We start from the raw sequence: 19,805 nt of genomic DNA, 5'->3' as shown, positions 1-19,805 counted from the left end.
AGAGAGAGAGAGACGTGAAGACATGCATTAATATGAATTTTTTTGAGATACCTCCCATTCTAAAAGAAGTCATCATCAGCCATTTTCAATCCACTGCAGGATGAAGGCCTCTCCAGCAAATTTCCAGTTCCTTCTGTTTTATGCAATAGCCATCCATTTACTACCCACAAACTCATGAATTTCTTCTGTCCATCTCCATTGTTGTCTTCCAGGTTGTCTTCGAGCTATGTGTCCTGCCCACGACCATATTAGCTCTTTAGTTTTGATAAGAATGTCCTTTACTTGAGTTTGCTGCCTAATCCATGTGTTTCTCTTCTTATCTAACAGTCTGATTCCCAATATAATCCGTTCCATTCTTCGCTGTGTAGTTCTCAGCTTCTCTTCCATTCTTTTGGTGAGTGCCCAAGTTTCACTTCTTTATTTTACGTTTCAGACAAACTGGGATATTGCTCTTCAGTATGTGACTATATTTCCTGAATGCTATCCATCCAAAATTTATTCTTCTCTTGACTTCCAGCCATTTATCATTATTACAGCTAATAACTTGTCCCAGATAAGTATATGACTCCACCTTTTCAATTACTGCTCCTTCAATCATTATTTCCCTTTCCGTGGCATACTTGTTCATCATTACTTTTGTTTTAGCCATATTCATCTTTAGTTCAAAATCCTTACTAACTGTGCATAACTGATTAAGATTTTCCTCTAATTCTTTGGGATCGTGGCTTATGACCACAATGTCATCTGCAAATCGTAAATGGTTTAGGTACTCTCCGTTCACATTTACTCCTTTCTGCGACCAGTCTAATCTTCTGAAAGCTTCCTCAAGGGCAGCAGTAAACAGCTTCGGAGATATTGTGTCTCCTTGTCGAACTCCTTTCTCGATTTTAAATTTGCTACTGTCTTTGTCTAGTCTAATAAAGGAGGTAGCATTCTCATATATTTTATTCGAAATCATAATACATAGGGTATCTGTGCCTCGTCTTTCCAGTATCTGAAACATTGCGTTATGCTGTATAGAGTCAAATGCCTTTTCAAAATCCACAAACGCCAGTCATAATGGTGTTTATATTCATTTGCTTTCTCCATTAGCTGTGATATTATGTGAAGGTGATTCATAGTTGAGAATCCTGTCCTAAAGCCAGCTTGCTCTTTTGGTTGATTCTCATCAAGTATTCTTTCTAATCTGTTAGTAATGACCCTTGTGAACAACTTGTAGATGTGGGATAACAAGCTAATTGGTCTATAATTTCCAATTTCTGATTTATCTCCTTTCTTATGCAGCAAAATTATGATTGCATCATTCCACTGCTTAGGTGTCAGACCTTTTCTAATACATTTTGTGAAGAGCCATGCGATTTTTTTGTGTTATGTCTCTTCCTCCCAATTTTAACAACTCTACAGTAACTTCATCTTTCCCCGGGGCTTTCTGATTCTTCATTTTCTTCAGCGCATGTTCTTCCTCATCAGGAAGAATATCAGGTATGTTGTATGTGTTGCTAATTTGCGATCCATCTTCCCCACTGCTGGCATCATTCCCCCGCTCGTTGTATAATTCTCTATAGTAGTCTTCTGCTATTTGAATTATGACTTCTCTGCTATTTATAAGTACATCATTGCTGTTCTTCAGTTTCAATATCATTTGTCTTTCTGTATTACTGCTCATGGCTGCTGATATAAGTCCTTTGTTTTTCCTTAATGCTTGTTCTACTTTTCTTGTGTTAAATCTTATGTCCTCTCTGTGTCTGTTTCTAATGGCTACTCAGTATACTCAATTTTCTCCCTGTCAGTGTTTATTTTGCTCTTCATTTGTCGTCTTCGATTCATTATGACAAGTGTTTCTTGACTAATTTTTTCTTCTTTGGATTCCTTTTTCCCTATAGGTTTCTTGGGCTTTATCACTTTTAGAATGTTGTAATATTCCTCGTTGATATCTTCGTCTTCAGTCGTCTGCAGAAGCTCAAACTTGTTAAGTTCCAGTACATACTGCTTTTTCTCCTCTTCTGTTATCTCAAAGACCTTTGTCTTATTTACTTGAGTTAGTTTTGTATTATTTACTTGAGTCAGTTTTTTCCTTTCTTTTCTTACATCTATATCAAGTGTGCATCTTACCATTCTGTGATCACTGCCAACATTTACCTTGTTTCAGGACAGTAACATCATTCATGGTATATCTTCTGATAGTGAGGATGGAGTTTGTTTCATTAATTGTTAATCCATTTGGGCTGTTCCATCTTCACTTTATGTTCACCCTTTTCTTGAAAAAGTGTTCATTACTGACATTCCTCGAGATTTTGCAAATTCCACAAGTCTTTCACTGCTTTCATTTCTTTCACCAATTCCAAAATTTCCTATAATTCTCCTTTCGGCGCTGTTTTGTCTCTTTCCAACCTTAACATTGGATTCCCCCATAATGGTAGTGTAGTGAGTTTTCTGTTTCATCTAGAAGATTCTCAATTTCGTTGTACATTTCTTCACTCTCTTCATCATCATGGCTCGGTGTTGGTGCATAAATCATTATAACCTTTAGCTTATACCTCTTAGAAATTCCGAGTAGTAGTCGTGACACCCTTGGTGATGTACTTTTGAATTCCAAAATGTTGTTTTTTATATCTTTATGGACCAGAAAGCCAACTCCAACTTCACTCCTTTCACTGTTTCCATTGGTGTACAGCAGATTTCCACTTGATAAACTTATAAGTGATTCATTTGTTCTTCTTCTTGTTTCAGCCTAACCGATGATATTCCAATTCATATTTTCTAATTCCTTTTCCAGCTCTAATATCTGTCTTCACTGATGAGCGATCTCACATTGTAACAGGCCTAGTTCAGTTTCTGTGCATGGCAGCCTGGTCATACCCAGAGATCCTTAGCACCCTCTCCTTCCACTCTGATCCTCTCGCTGCCGTAAGAGGGGTAGTAAAAGTCTCTGGGAACTGAGGGCCATTTGTTTCATTGTGCTGGAGGGTTTGGTCTTTTTCTCTTTACGCTGACCAGGCATCTTGAGGAGAACCACTCTACACGTTCGTTGCCACCTAAGTGACTTAACAGGGCTTACCATCGAGAAGGTGTGCATGAGTGGATTTTAGGGAGGCAGGCCAACCGGACTTCTAAATCTTCTGAAAAAGAAAGTATCCATCAGTGTTTTAGACTGAGTGTCTGATAATACACAGAATGGCTGTTCCCCTCTAATCCCCAAAGTTCCTCTATAAGCTAAAAGAAGTAATAAAAAATAATAATAAGGTGAGGATCCAAAGTTTATATGACCAAAATTAAAAAAGGCGCCTCCGTAGCCAGGTGGGAAGGAGCAGCAGTGCGTAGCACACGCTTCTTGATTAGACCGGGGTTCGAGCCCGTCACCACCAAATACGGAGGATGCGGAAAGGTCAGGGAATGACCACCGCACCGGAGCAATATGGCCTTAGTTGCTAATGCTCCTAAAAACCAAATAACAACAACAACCAAAATTAAAATGTTATAAATATATGAAATAAAAGTAAAATTCTGTAAAGATTGCATTAAAAGAAAAGCAACTAAATAGATTAGCACTAAATTCAAAAGGTTATAGATAACAATGGTTAATAAGGCATGCGTGTATTGTGTGTTTGGCGGGGGGGGGAGTTACAATAAGTTCTGTTGAAGAATATAATAAATATATGTACAGGGTGAGTTGGGAGTATATCTACATGTATACATAATTCTGTGATATATTAATGAATGATGATATATTATTTATATATATTTTATATATATGTATACAGGGTGTTTCAAAATAGTCTACACACTTTAAAAATTTATATTTAATGAACAATATATAGAAATGTAAATTTTTTTGATACTTTGAAATTCAAAAAAGCAATTTTTTTCATAACAATAAAACTTTAATTGTTCAAAATTCTCTCCATCAGCATTAATGCGTGATCAGCATCTATCTTCAATAGATCTATACCAGTGCAGAATTCGGTGAAAGGTTTTCAGCTTCATGTTGAATTTTCATCCACAGTTCCTCCAATGTTTACAGTTTGTGTGACTGTAAACCCAATTTTTCAATTATTCCCAAGGAAAAATATCTAAAGTGGTGAGATCTGGTGACCTTGGAGGATATTTAAAAGCACTCTCTCGACCACTTATCCATTGATCATGAAATTCTTTTTCAAGATAATCGTGCACAGCTCTTAAAGTTTTATTCCTTCACCATTCTAAAAACACTTGTATCATTAAACCTAGCTCTTGTGAACACCGCCTCATTGATTTTCTTGAGATGCACAAGATGCATATCTTACAGCTTCATTGTTTTCATTACTTGATGTCCTCTTCCTACCACATGCTAAGTTATTGATATTCTGAATGGTTCTATGCTTGTCAAATTTATTCTGCAAACGAGTAATTGTTAAACGTGTGGGCTCTGTTGTTCCATTTCGTGATTTCCAACTACTCTGAACTTCATTGACATTTTCATATTTTCAGTACCATTTTATAATTGCCTTTCTTTCTTCAAAACTTAATTAAGTACTCTACATCTTTTTAGAATACCTAATTACTTAATTATGTACTCTACATCATAATTTAATTTTTGTTCTATAAAATAAAACAAAAATTAAATTATTGTAAAAAAATCTCTTATTAAGCTACAAAATGAATTTTAAGAAAATTAAATTGATGCATATTGCTCATTAAATATAAATTTTTAAAGTGTGTATACATATTTTGAAACACCATGTATATATATACTTTAAAAATCCATAATTTGTGAATTTGATAATAAATAATTTTTTTCTTTTTATTTAACATTTGAATTGAATATTTGGCTTCTATCTGGAAGAAGGAAAAAATTCATTTAAGGTATTCAAAATGCCCTTCTCCATCATGCATGCATATAAATGATATCTTTTTTCAACATCCTACGTACAATTTTGCAGATGAAATTGTGTGTTTCCTCCTTTAACTCTATACTGATCCTCTAGTGTTTTTTTCAGCATACATCTTATCTTTCAGGTAGCCCCATGCAAAAAAATTTAAGAGACCTAGGTCTGGAGACCTTGGAGGATATTCGAAAGCACTACATCCCCTGCAGTATATCCATTTTTTGTGAAATTCCCTGTGTAGGTAGTCTTGGTAGCAGTATGAAGGTGTACCCTCCTATTAATAAAGCACCATGATATCTGAAAAATCTCATTTCTGATATTGAATTCTGTATATTTCCATAACATTTCAAGATAACTTCTCAGTCACAGTGTCATTCTGTTAGGTCTGAAAATCCTGAATGAGTAGATTCTCATCCATTGTTATCTCTGGCAGGTTAACATCTTTCTGCAAGGTGAGGTGAGGATTTTCACTGGCCCAATAAACATAGTTGTGACGATTCAAAAGTCCATTTTGAGTGTGACTTTATCTGAGCATACAGTCAGATTCAAGTTGTCAGAAATGTCAATTCCACCATTTTATAGTAATAGTAATATGTGATGCAAGGGGGAAAAAAAAAATCACACAACCATTCCCTCTAAAAGTTTGTCCAGTTCCTCCTTGAAGTTTTTTAAGCTATCAACTTTCATAGTGACAGTTGGAAGTTTGTTCCAGCAATTAACCACCTGCTGGCTAAAGACAATCAGATCACTGTGCAGGTGTCTAGTCTCGGAACAGAAGTTAAACTAACTGGTCTGTAATTAGTCGTGTCACCCTTCAATCCCCCCTTTGTGAATTGGGGATACATTTGCACATCTCCAGTTTGTGGGGACCTCCCCCTGAGTCCAAGGATGCTCTCATAATTATGGCTAAGGGTTAGCTTAGTTCCTTTGCCACCTCCTTTAATATAATTGGATAGATCTCATCCACCCCCAGGTGTCCTTCTTATGTTTAACTTCAACAATTTCTCTTCCACTTTGCTCTCAGTTATTACAAAATCATTAAGTTCCCTGTTACAGTTACTCCTGTCTCCCATATTTCAATTTTCTCCCTTAATAACTGCTCATGTGTGAATGTAGATGCAAAATACTCATTCAGTTTGTTCGCTATCTGAGCAGGATCATCAACAGCCAAATCATCTATATCAAATGAACCAATCTGATTCATCCCCTTCCTTTTAGAGTTTATATAAGTAAAGAAATCCTTGCTGGTTTTCTTATCATGCTTTGCCAAAGATTTCTTGTAATCTGCCTTCGTAAATAATCCAATTTAGCTTATATCTGCCATAGACTTCTGTGTCGCTTGATAATTTATATGCGTCCCATGCGTTTTTCTTCTCTGCCACGAGTCTCATTTGTTCGTTTGACAGTTGGAACCTTTTAAGCCTAAACCTTGAACAATATTTTTTAATAGGTAGGAAACTTTTAGTAGCTTCCATGATTGTTAGGTCGTGGAAGCTACAAATTTTCTTTCATTAATTCCTTGAGTGCTTCCCAATTAGAATTTGCTGTTTGTAACATCATCAGTTGGTTCCACTGTACAGAATTTAAAAGCTGTCTGAGACCATTGTAGTCACCTTTACGGAAGCAGAACCCCTTTCCTTTACCCCTAATGGTAATTATATCTTTAAGTAAATCCAGCATCGGTACACTGTGATCACTGCCACCTAGTGGTTCCTTTATCTGCAAATTCCTGATACATGAATGATCACTGCTCATAACCACATCAAGAGTATTAGTCGCTCTCTGGTTGCCCATCGAACATGCTGCTGCAGAAAATACAATCATCCAATAAATTCAGAAAAGTCTTGCTAGCGTGCGAGTGACCATCCCACAAGTTGCAGTCAATATCTGGAAAGTTAAAATCCCCCATTATAAGACATTCTGATTTACTAGCCCACTCTATTTCTCTCTACCATTTTTCATTGTACTCGAGTCATTGGGCCTATAACACTTCTACTCTTATTTGTGATTTCCCAGTGCTTATGTCACACCAAAGTTACTCAACATTGCACTGTCCATCTATGTCTACTGGATGCACTTCCTTATACAGTCGGTCCTCGTATAACACGTGTTTACATTACACGAATTCGATCATACACGATTTATAAATAGAGGAACGTTATCTTATATAACACGAACCGAATTCGCTTATACACGATTCGCCTTTGTGTTTACAAGAAATGGCAGTCGAACGCGGAATCACCCCAACCGAATGCAACACGATAGGAATGAAGAAGATTCTGAAAATGTATTTATGTGTTTTATATCAGTGAAGGGGAAACACATTTCACCATAATAACGTAAAAACCAACAATTCTAGCTATCGATATAATTGCAAATGCAATTAGATGGAGTTTACTACCAGTTTATAACAGATTCCACTAGCAGAAACGAAACTGGAAATTGTTTTTATTGTTTTATGGTAGTAACCCCCAGAAATGTGCTTTAGTAAAATGTGAAGTGTTAATAGTGTATCTCGGCCTTTATGGCGTTGTTTATTCAGTTGCTACACGCGCGCAGCTTTGTTTATGTGTATTAAGCGTGCCTCCTCGTTTTGTAATTGTGCTTTATTCCCTAAAAATGAGTAAAATACTTAAAAGGTGTGAAAAGGAAGCGTCCTGGCGAAGACACTGCAGGTTCAGAGAGAGGAAAAAAAAAAAAAAAGCAATATCGATAAACAGAGGCAGACTGGATCAAAAATTCTTACCCGGGAAAATTTATAGTGGCCTCGTACTATGGTTTATGGCCAAAATCACACCGGCCTCCTGCCCAAAGGATTTCCCGGATAAGGCTTATGGCGAGTCCGCCTCTGTCGATAGAGAAAAAATATGAAATTGTGAGATGCTTTGAGCGAAATGAAAGACCATGCGTATTGCACGTGCTACAGACCTAAATGAGGGAACGCCGAGAATTACAAAGAATGGAGAGAAAACAAAAACAACTTTCATAGCAGGAACAACTCAAAGTGTAATTAAAATCCATTAGATTAAGTCACAAAGAATTGGAAGAGATGGAATGGCTGTCATCTGTTTGGATAGAAAATCAAACAAAAAACAAGTTTGCTTACGATAGAAGCAAAAGCATTAGCAATATTTTATTATGTAATAGTCGTAATAAAATACATAAGTATTTTATTTAATATAATAAATTTTTTACGAATAAAATACGTATTTTATTCGTAAAAAATACTTTTTAGTATTAAAAAATACTAAAAATACTTTATTATAATATAATAAAAATATTTATTTTTTATTATTTATTATATTATAATAAAAATTATATATTATATTTTTATTACGTATTTTAATCGTTATAAAATACGTAAGTATTTTATAACGATTAAAATTACCCGATTATTTATTGTGTTTGGTAATGTTTTGGTTCCAAATATGTGTTCAATCTTGGGTGGTCGGCACCTAACCCCACTTTTCCCATAGGGCCTGTTGTTTATATTGCATGATTTTGCATTGCATGAGGGTTTCTAGGAACACAACTATCGTGCTATACGAGGACAGACTGTATTTTGTGTTGTTCTTAATTAACAGGACAACCACTCCTCCCTTCCTATCTTTCTATCCTTTCTGTATGCATTGTACTCCCCAAATTCCAATTCTGCATTCCTAATATCTGTGTGACACCTTGTCTCTGATATCCCAACAATATCTGCCTTTGATGTCTTGACCAGCAGTTCAAATTTATCAACTTTATTTACTATACTTCTTGCATTGGTGTACATATAGTTTTGATACCTTTTGTGTTTGGGGTTTTCATAAAAAAAAAAAAAAAACATGCAAGTATACATACACCTATTCTTATTCTTAGTTACGCTAACACATCCCATGTATTTATTTGATTCGCGATGATTGCGATCAGTCCTTGAAACTCCATTCTTCTAATAGAAGAATGATGGTGCTACTCACAAAATTGTGCTTGCTGGAGTGGATTATCTTTCTTTCTGTATTGTATGTCATGATCAAGGTCTAAAAGGCTTCAGATTTACATTTTTTAAGATTCTTATAAAATTGGGTTGATTATTTTGCAGTTCTTATGACTTTGTCTTGTTTATTTCTGTGGGGAACATTCAAATGCCAACAACATCAACATTTTCAATATTTCTTGATATCCTATGCTGCTCCCACTGCTTGTCATAGGGCTTTGCACACCCAGGGTCCTGAGCTGGATATCATCATTCTTCTCTTTCATAGTGATTCCCTTCTCTCTCAGGCGCCTCCGTAGCCAGGTGGGAAGGAGCAGCAGTGCGTAGCACACGCTTCTTGATTAGACCGGGGTTCGAGCCCGTCACCACCAAATACAGAGGATGTGGAAAGGTCAGGGAATGACCACCGCATATTCCCGGAGCAATATGGCCTTAGTTGCTAATGCTCCTAAAAAAAAACCAAACACCATAAATCTTCCCCCTCTCTCTCTCTCTCTCTCTCTCTCTCTCTCTCTTTTTCAGGGTAACTAGGGAATTTTTTTTGCTGTTGCAGCACGAGTCTCAGGCTTCCTTATGCCATAGAGCTAATAATAATAATATACTGTTCTGCCATAGTGGCCACTAGGATTAATAGAAAAGAAACGAGAGACCAGCAGTAGCAGAAGAACTGAAAACAGAAGAAACTGCCAGCTTGGGAAAAAAAAGACTTTAGCAGAAGATAGAAGAATTAAAAGTCAAGGTAGGTCAGTTGACCCAGTACCAACAGGGTAATAGAAGAAGAAATTGATTGGAAACATGAAGAGCATCCTGAAGAGAGAGAGAGAGAGAGAGAGCGCCCACAGCAAACATGGGACCAGAAATCAGAGAATAGGAGAATACTTATACACACTGAAGCAGAACCTCCTCTCACTCAGCAGGAGACTACACCGATACAAAGAGAGCTCCCAGAGGAAAATAAAGAACTAAATCTTTGATGAGGACCAAAGAGCTTTCTACAGGAAACTGAGTGAAGATGAGAAAGCAGGAAACGGACCACCCGAGAAGAAGACGATCGAAGAGTTCTGGGGAAATATCTGGAGCAGTGAAGTAAGACACAACAGCATAATAGAAGTAGAACAGAAGAAAACGAAGGATATACAAGAGATGAGAGAGTGGATTCAAGAAGAAGAAGTAAAACAGTCGATCAATAACACCTACAACTGGCAAACCCTGGGAATTGATAACATCCACAACTACTGGTACAAGAAGCTCACCTGCACACACAAGCACCTACAAGAGCAGTTCATTCGAATGATAAGGCACACGGAGACAATCCTGAAGTTTCTCACTGAAGGAGTCACATATCTGAAGCCTAAAGATGAAGATACAAGAAACCTGGCGAAATACAGGCCAATCACATGCCTCCCACCGATATACAAGATCCTCACCAGCTGCATAACTAAGAAGATATCAGACCACTTATAAGAGCAACAACAACAATAATAAAATTAATATTGTGAATAATTCCTTGTTTATCGAATTTATTTTGCTGACAGGTTATTGTTAGACAAGTAGGCACTCTTGTTTCCATGTTATCTTTCCCACATAAGCTGAATATCTACAATATTTTCAAATTTTCAGTTCTGTGTAAGAATTGCCTTTTTCATATTAAACTTAATTGCATGCATCATTTTTCCAGGCAGTTTTAAAAAATGAAATAATTTCAATTGGTTGTTTAATTTTCATGAATGTTGCATTGTTAAAAGTGCATATGTAATTTTGACTCGCTCTGTATATATGCCTCATTATTGATATAATTAATTAAAATAGATTAACACAGTCAATTTCATCAGGTGCTACAACCGTGGTAATCTCTTGGATAAATGTAGTGTTTGCAATCTCCATAAGAATGAAAAGGTGTCTGAATGAATATGTAGTAGCTAGCAAATTTTTAAAGTGGTATGTTGTGAATTAGAATCCCAATATTATGTACATAAATGTAATGAGTATTAATTTATTTTTGATGAGTTAATTATGTGCTTTGAAATAAAAGAATTTTGTGTATATAGGAATAAAGTTTTAATTGCGTATTGTAGGTAAATATATGTTGGTGTAGTACTCAGCTAATAAATGGTCAAGCATGCTGTGGTTGTAATGTCCATTTGATGGTCTTGGCATGTGAAGATCTGCAGAATAAAGGTAGTCAAATGTGTCCAAGTATTATGGGTGTATGGTAGCTTATGGGAAGGAGGAAGGAGGATAAAATAAAAGGGCAGAAAATTGAAATGGCACTATTGTAGTACTATAGGCTGAATGGAAAATGAAGTAAAGAAAGTATTTGGAAAAGTAGAATTACTAAATCAAGCTGGGAGTGCAAATGTATAGCTAGTCTACTTGTGCAATTAACTTGACACTTTATTCATATTAATACTTCCGAATTATTTAATGGTTTGTCTTTCATATTATATTAAATTTCATCATATTCTTTTATAGTTGCTTTGCACTTTATGATGCAGTTCTGTAACATATTTTATTATGTACATATTCCATCCCTGCAGTCAGCCACCTCTTTTCATTTAATACTTTAGGTTTATATATGATTGTGTGTGCATGTGGTTTTTGTCATGAAAACCCCATTTATGTCTGAAAGTCAAGTTACATTATTTTCCTTTTTTTTTTAATAGTTGCATAAATTTTGTATGAAGTTGCACCATTAAGAAATTTAGCATAATCCTGCATGTCACATCACATTTTACACTCTACAGAGCTAATATAAAGTAGAACTTATAGGGACGAGAATTAATTTGGACAACCTGCGTATACTTCCCTATTGTTAATATGCATGCACAACTATAAACATAGTCATAGGCCTTTCGGGAGACAGTAGTATGATTATGAATGGAAGGCACTATAAGCAATTTACTGAAGATCCCTAGGCCAATAGTTGAGAAAATTCTCTGCAAGTGTAAGTGGGCTGATGAGAAATTGTTGTGAAACAACCCAAGAAACTTCAGGAGCTGTAGAAAGTGGGTTTACCATGCAGCACACACAGGCCTTCAATGAAGCAGAATCACACATTAGTATTGGTACAGTGCTGACATGTAATCTGGTTTTCTGGGTGTAAGTACAAATTGTTTTCACAAAGCACTTTTTTTAAAACTTAATATGGACAAATTTATTGTTTTTTTTTTTTTTTAATTTCTTTGCTCGGGTAGTGTATATTAGTAATCACAGTATTTAGCATGGGCATTTCAAAACTCCAACATTGGTAAAGTATAATGGAGTAGTATTTTGCTTTTTATTTAAAGTCAATTTAGTTTTAGCATTATTAGAGGCATATGATGCAAGAAAGCAAGCTTATACAGCATCAGCCCAGGAAAAAAAAAAAAAAAAAAAAAAAACCTTCCTATTTCACCCAACAAATTTCGCTTCAAAAGTTTGACCACTTCTTCCTTGTATTTCTTTAAGCTGTCAACTTCCACAATGACAGATGGAAGTTTGTTCCAGCAATCAACTATGCGCTGGTTAAAGGCAAATTTCCGCACATCTGTTCAGCAACTGTCTTTCCTGAATTTCACTTTGTGTGCTCAGGGTTTGTAATCTAAACAAGAGGAAGAATCCCATCAGCATTGAGCCTGCTCAATCCATTCAAGGCCTTATTCACCTCAATCAGATCACCTTGCAGGTGCCTAGTCTCCAGATGCTGCAATTTGCAGAACTTAAGCCTATCATAAGAACACTCCTTTGTTCCCCTCACCAGTGGCGCCTCCATAACCAGGTGGGCAGGAGCAGCAGTGTGTAGCACACACTTCTTGATTGGACCTGGGTTTGCGCCTGTGACCCCGAAAATACGGAGGATGCGGAAAGGTCAAGGAATGACCACCGCATATCTCTTGAGCAATATGGCCTTAGTTGCTAATGCTCCTAAAAACCAAATAATAATAACAACAACCCCTCACCAGTCTTGTTGCCCTTCTCTGTACTCATTCTAGTAACTCTACATCCATCTTAAAATGAGGCTTCCAGAATTGTATACAGTATCTCAAGGTGTTGCCTGGCCATTGCCTCATACAAGGGGATAGTCATCTCCTTATCCCTGTTAGCAAAATTCTTGTATATCATTGACAAGACCCCAGGACCTACTCTGGCAGCCTGTCTACACTGCTTAGAACACTTCAGATCTGACTGCACAATTAACCCAAGGTCTCTTTCATTCTTCATGAATATTGTTTGTATCCAGCACAAACAATATTCATGATTGTACTGGTTATTTCATTCTTGAAACTTTTGTGACCAGAATGTGTTTACCTGTTAGTAGATTTCGAAAGAATAGGAAGGTTATCAGACATTGTCATTTTGACACAGGCAGGCAGGATTTAGGGAATTTGATGAAGATGATCTTATTCAGTTGTTAGAGTTCCACAATGATTCTGAAACAATCAAGACAAAATGCTTTACTCTGAATGATATGTCCCATGTTTTTACATTAAAAATATGTAGTAGTAGTAGTAGTGGCATGTGATGCAAGAAAGCAAGTGAGCTTATACAGCATCAGCCAAAAAAAAAAAAAAATCGCACAGCGTTTCCCTCTAAATGTTTGTCCAGTTTCTCCTTAAATTTATTTAACCTATCAACTTACACAACGGCAGATGGAAGTTTGTTCTGCAATTAACCACCCACTGGCTAAAGGCAAATGTCCGAACATCTATTCTACATCTGTCGTTCCTTAATTTGAATTTATGCCCCCTTAGGTTCATAAGCTGAACAAGTGGAAGAATCCCTTCAGAATTCAGCATGTTCAACCCATTCAAGGCCTTAGACACCACAATCAGATCACCGTGCAGGTGCCTAGTCTCCAGCCTTTTTCAATTTGCAGAACTTAAGCCTCTCTTGGTAAGAGGATCCCTTCATTCCCTTCACCAATCTTGTTGCCTTTCTCTGTACACACTCAATCAAATCTACATCCTTCCTAAAATGAGGCCTCCAGGCCTGTATGCAGTACTCAAGGCGTGACCTGACCATTGCCTTATACAGAGGGACAATCACCTCCTTTTCCCTGCTAGCAAAATTCCTATATACCATTGACAAAACCCCATGACCTGCCCTGGCAGCCTGTCTGCATTGTTCAGAAAACTTCATATCTTACTGCACAATTACTCCCAGGTCTTTTTATTTTCTACCACCTTAAGTGTAGTACCACACAGTTGGTATGTTTCTCTGGGGTTACTTCTACCCATATGCAGTACTGCAGTTTAACATTTGTCAATGTTAAACTGCAGTTGCCACTTCTCAGCCCATCTGCCGAAATTTTCTAGATCCTGTTGCAACCCTTCCAACCTTTCTATCATCTGCAAACTTCAACACTAAGCCTGATATACCTTCATGTATAGGTGCCTACGTAGCCCGGTGGGAAGGAGCAGCAGTGCGTAGTACACGCTTTTTGGTTAGACCGGGGTTCGAGCCCGTCACCACCAAATACGGAGGATGCGGAAAGGTCAGGGAATAACCACTGCATATCCCGGAGCAATATGGCCTTAGTTGCTAATGCTCCTAAAAAAAAAAAAAAAACCAAACCTTCATCAATATCATTGATAAATGTACAAAACAACAGTGGACCCAACACTGAACCCTGTGGGACTCCACTAATAACATTAGTCCACGAAGAGCAGCACCCATTGATTACCACACTCTGTCTTTTCACACTCAACCATCCTTTTATCCATTGCAGCAACTTACCCTTAATACCATTCTGCTCCAATTTATACAGTAGTCTTTTGTGTGCAACAGTGTCAAAAGCTTTCCTGAAATCCAAGTATATGATATCAAAATTATTTTTTGCATCCAGTTCCTTTGTGACCACATCATAATATCCTATCAAATTTGTCAGACAGGACTTTTCCTTAACAAACCCATGCTGTGTATGAATTATTGCTGCAGTCTTGTCTAGATGATCCTGCAATGCATCATTAACCGGTGACTCCATTATTTTACCCGGAACAGAATTTAAACTAACTGGTCTGTAATTACTCGTGTCACCGTTCGATCCCCCTTTGTGAATTGGGAGTACATTTGCACATCTCCACTCCGTGGGGACCTCCCCTGAGTCCAAGGTGTTCTCATAATTATGGCTAAGGTTGCTTACTTCCTTTGCTGCCTTATTTAGTATAGCTGGAGAAATCCCATCCACCCCAGTTGCCTTTCTTATGTTTAACTTCAACAATTTCTCCTCCACTTTGCTGTCAGTTATTACAAAATCATTAAGCACCCTGCTACAATTTGATAACCTTCTGACATTTTCAAACCTTAATAATAACTCCTCTTGTGTGAATGTAGATGCAAAATACTCATTCAGTTTTTTTGCTATCTGAGCAGGATCATCAACAGTCGAACCAACGCTATCAAGTGGACCAATCATATTCACCCCCTTCCTTTTAGAGTTTATATAAGTAAAGAAATCTTTGCTGTTTTTCTTAGCATCCTTTGCCAAAGATTTCTTGTAATCTGCTTTCGCCTGCCTAACCTCCTTTGTGACTCGATTACAGACTAGCTTATATCTGCCATAGGCTTCTGTGTCGCCTGATAATTTATATGCATCCCATGCATTTTTCTTCTCTATCACGAGTCTCATTAGTTCATTTGATAACCATTTAGGCCTAAACCTTGAACAATATTTTTTAATAGGTAGGAAACTTTTAGTAGCTTCCACGATTAATTCCTTGAGTGCTTCCACTTAGAATTTGCTGTTGGTAACGTCATCAGTTGATCCCACTGTACAGAATTTAAAAACTGTCTGAGACCACCGTAGTCAACTTTACAGAAGCAAAAACCCTTTCCTTTACCCCTGATGGTAATTATATCTTTAAGTAAATCCCACATCAGTACACTGTGATCACTGCCACCTAGTGGTTCCTTTATCTGCAAATTCTTAATACACGAATGATCACTGCTGATAACCAGATCAAGAGTGTTACTTTCTCTGGTTGCCTCTCGAACATGCTGCTGCAGAAAACAATCATCCAATAAATACACAAAAGTCTTACTAGTGTGTGAGTGACCAAACCACAAGTTCCAGTCAATATTTGGGAAGTTAAAATCCCCCATTGTAAGACATTCTGATTTACTAGCCCACTCTATTTCTCTGTACAATTGTTCATTGTACTCATTCAAGTCAATAGACCTATAACACACTCCTACTCTTATTTTTTTCTTTTTCAGTGCTTATGTCATACCAAACTGACTCAACAGTGCACTGTTCATCTGTATCAACTGGATGCACTTCTTTTGATTTTATGTTTTTCTTAATTAACAGCATAACATCTCCTCCCTTCCTATCCTCTCTATCCTTTGGGGAGTACACATTGTACTCCCCATATTCCAATTCTGCATTCCTAATATCTGTGTGACACCACATCTCTGATATCCCAACAATATCCGCCTTTGATGTCTTGACCAACACTTCAAATTCACAAATTTGAAGTGTGACGTATGCTTCTGAAAAGCAAACAGAATATTCAAGAACACAACAAACTTAGTGATTTTCAGAGATGATGAACGAAATGGGAATTCTATTTCAACATGAGCTGAAAAGTTTATAAAATGAAAGAAACTACCTAAGCTGATGTCACTTGATGCTTTTTTTTTTTTTTTTTTTATTTATATTGGGCCTCAACATGAAGATAATTCGTTCCAAACCCTTGACAGGTGACCCCAACAACACATAAAGCAGGTGTTTGTTACATGTTATACATGATTTTTACATTAAAAATGTAAAAATCACGTATAAGAAATACTTAAAATAAAAAAAAAATTGTAAAGATTATTCAATAAATTGTTATAAAACATCTTTTGTTTTTTAAAAAAAAATAATATATAAAAAAATTTGTATTCACCTTAGACTTGAAATGCAGGTTGTAGGAAATCGAGGTGATGTAGTGATTGTGGGGTAGTTGGATCGGGTGTCTTTTCAGTCTTTTGCTGGCAAAGAAACTGTCCAAAGTGGACTGTTTTTGATGACCTTTTTTGCAGCCTCCTGAAGCAAGAAATAACTTTGTCTTCCATTTTACACATCAGAACTCCAGTCTTTTCAATGTTCGTTGGTGTGTTTTTTTATCACTCCTCTTAAATGCTCCCAACAAGAAAAGATGGTCTTCAGCTCTTCAATTGACACTTTTTGGGGTATCTCACCTTCTCTAGTGTCACACTCCATAATTTTCTTCAACCCTTGTAGCTCCTGTATTGTTTGTTGAAACCCATGAGTATCAATAAGGTCATCCACATCTTCTTTCAACTTCCAGACCCATTGATTCACCAAGAGTGATAATTTCATTTGTCAAAATACTATTATCATCAAATCTGTCAAAGTTATAGATGATTAAAGGTCACATTTCTTCAGGCTGAATTTAAGCATCTGGTGGTAGTCCAGGATGTTGAATTCCAAAAATTTTTGAAGGTGACAGCTTTTTCAACAGAGGTTGCTTCAGAGCAACTTTCAGGCATTTTCTTGGTATAGATTTTCTTGAAGTTTGAGAATCACTTGCTAATCCACTGGTTGAAGAAGAGGACTTGTGTTGGGAGGCAAAAATTTGACATGAACAAAATGAAATTAAATCCTCCTGAGATTGGTCAAGATTGTATCACGGCCTGGCACATTATCCATCAAGGACAGTTCTTCGTAGGTAAAAAGTTTTTTTTTTCTTGAGATCTCTTCAATGATAGAGAGAAATCTCCGGGCACTCATTTATCAGAAACATATCCTGTAATCCAGGACTTCTTGTTACTGCACCAAAACACTTCCGGTCTGCCTTTATTATTGAATTTTTTTTTTTTTTTTTTGTGTGTGTGTTTAAACACTGGGGTTGTTAAAGTAATATACCAGCAAAGACTCCAGCTTAAAATCTCCAGAGTTGTTTTTAAATATTCAATTTAAAAATTCAATTTTAAATATTCAATTTAAAAACAACTTTCCAGTAGAATGCCTTTGTGCACACTGATGAAACTTGGAACAAAGTCAGTTCAGACTTGAAAATGAATGGTTTCAACAGTGTTTAATGTATGGCACTAGTAGTACTGTTAAAAAAATCAGTCCAATATTTTTTCAGACATACCCTGTAAATACATTTTTTATTATATTTTACAGTGGAATCTCATTAATACAAAGTTCAAAGGACCTAAATTTTCACATTTTGTAATAATGAGGTCACCCAAAAGTGTCAAAATTTTACCGTTTTTTTTTTTTTTTTTTTTGGTACATTACTATATATCTAAGAATAATAATAATAATAATAATATCAAAAAAAAATTAATAAAATAAAATAAAAACAAAAGCCTTGTCTAACAATACAGTAATAGGAATAACATATTTTTTAAAGATTTTATTTGTAAGATAAACTAAGAGGAAAAGCAATATTAACAGAAACGAAAATATTGTACAGTATATATTTTGATACAAAGGGTACTAGGAAAGTTTTGCAATATGACGCAACAATGAATCACAGGAAGCTGCTTGTTGCTGCATGTTGAGACATGTTCATACGTGCATAGTAGCCGCCGCGCCAAGTTGTTGTTATGTTATTTGGTTTTTAGGAGCATTAGCAACTAAGGCCATATTGCTCCGGTGCGGTGGTCATTCCCTGACCTTTCCGCATCCTCCGTATTTGGTGGTGACGGGCTCGAACCCCGGTCTAATCAAGAAGCGTGTGCTACGCACTGCTGCTCCTTCCCACCTGGCTACGGAGGCGCCTCCGCGCCAAGTCGATGGGCTCAGTTATTCATTAGTAGTGAGAGTGTAAAGTGCTTGCGATGGCATCGTGGTCACGAAATGAGATAAGGACAGTTTTGCGGTATAATTTCGTGCGTGGTTTAACCATAGACCAGTGCTTAGAAGAAATGACTCTTGCACTAGATGATGATTGTCCACATCGTACAACGATATTCAGGTGGTATAGAGAATTCCAAAGGGGAAATTTCACTCTGGAGGATTCTGAGAGGCCGGGAAGGCCACGAACGTCAGTTACGGAGGAAAACGTTACTGCTGTGAGGAAAATGCTTGACGAAAACAGGCGAGTGACCTACCAACAGATAGAGGATACTTTGGGCCTAAATGCACCAGCAATTCGTTCGATTCTGCAAGATCATTTGCACGTGAAGAAACTTTGTTCTCTCTGGGTGCCGCATCAACTGACTGAAGAGCAGATGACACGACGTGTGACTTGGTGCCGGGAGATGTTAAAAAAGTTTGATAAGGGACAATCTCGGTATGTGAACAACATCGTGACAGGTGACGAGACTTGGCTGTACTATTACGATCTGCCGACCAAGGCTCAAAACAAAGTTTGGGTCTTTGATGATGACGACACACCCGTAATTGTCAGAAAATCCCGATCTGTAAAGAAGAAAATGATAGCTGTGTTTTTCAATTCGAGTGGAATTGTGGAACGTGTCGTTTTGGACACGCAGAAGACAGTCACAGCTAAGTGGTATACTGAACAATGCCTGCCTAAAGTCATTGGATCTATGAAGAACCTGCGGCCAAAGTCAAGAATGGACACCTGGTACCTCCATCACGAAAATGCTCCAGCTCACCGCGCCAAAGCCTGCACCGAATATTTGACCACGACAGGACTGAAACTTCTCGAGCACCCTCCCTACAGTCAGACCTTGCTCCCTGCGACTTTACACTGTTCCCGCATGTGAAAATGAAGCTAAAAGGGAGGCGGTTTTCCAGTGATGAGGACCTTCTACGGGCTTGGGACAACGAGTGTGCTTTACTCCCTAGTGAAACTTGGCAGAACTGGTTTAAAGATTGGTTTCGGAGGATGGAGAGGTGTATTGAATGTAGAGGAAATTACTTTGAAAAAATTAAATAAACAAAGCTGTATTGCAAAACTTTCCTAGTACCCTTTGTATATACAATATTTTAATATCACAGTAAAAAGAATTACCATCTCAATATAAAAGGAGACATAAAAACCATTAACTTTTTAATA

General features: G+C 37.0%; 1 protein-coding gene across 1 annotated transcript in view; it reads left to right on the top strand.

Moving 5' to 3' along the window:
• The window catches only part of nonC (serine/threonine-protein kinase Smg1), a 1,411,261-nt gene that overhangs the window by 650,708 nt on the left and 740,748 nt on the right, over positions 1-19,805 (top strand). The gene's annotated exons all lie outside the window — the stretch shown is intronic.

Source organism: Mastigoproctus giganteus, chromosome 7 (assembly GCF_048544385.1).
Source record: "Mastigoproctus giganteus isolate SK-2022 chromosome 7, ASM4854438v1, whole genome shotgun sequence".
In the NCBI taxonomy this organism is placed as follows: domain Eukaryota; kingdom Metazoa; phylum Arthropoda; class Arachnida; order Uropygi; family Thelyphonidae; genus Mastigoproctus; species Mastigoproctus giganteus.
Note: the sequence above shows the minus strand (reverse complement) of the source record. Positions and strands in the feature narration are given on the sequence as shown.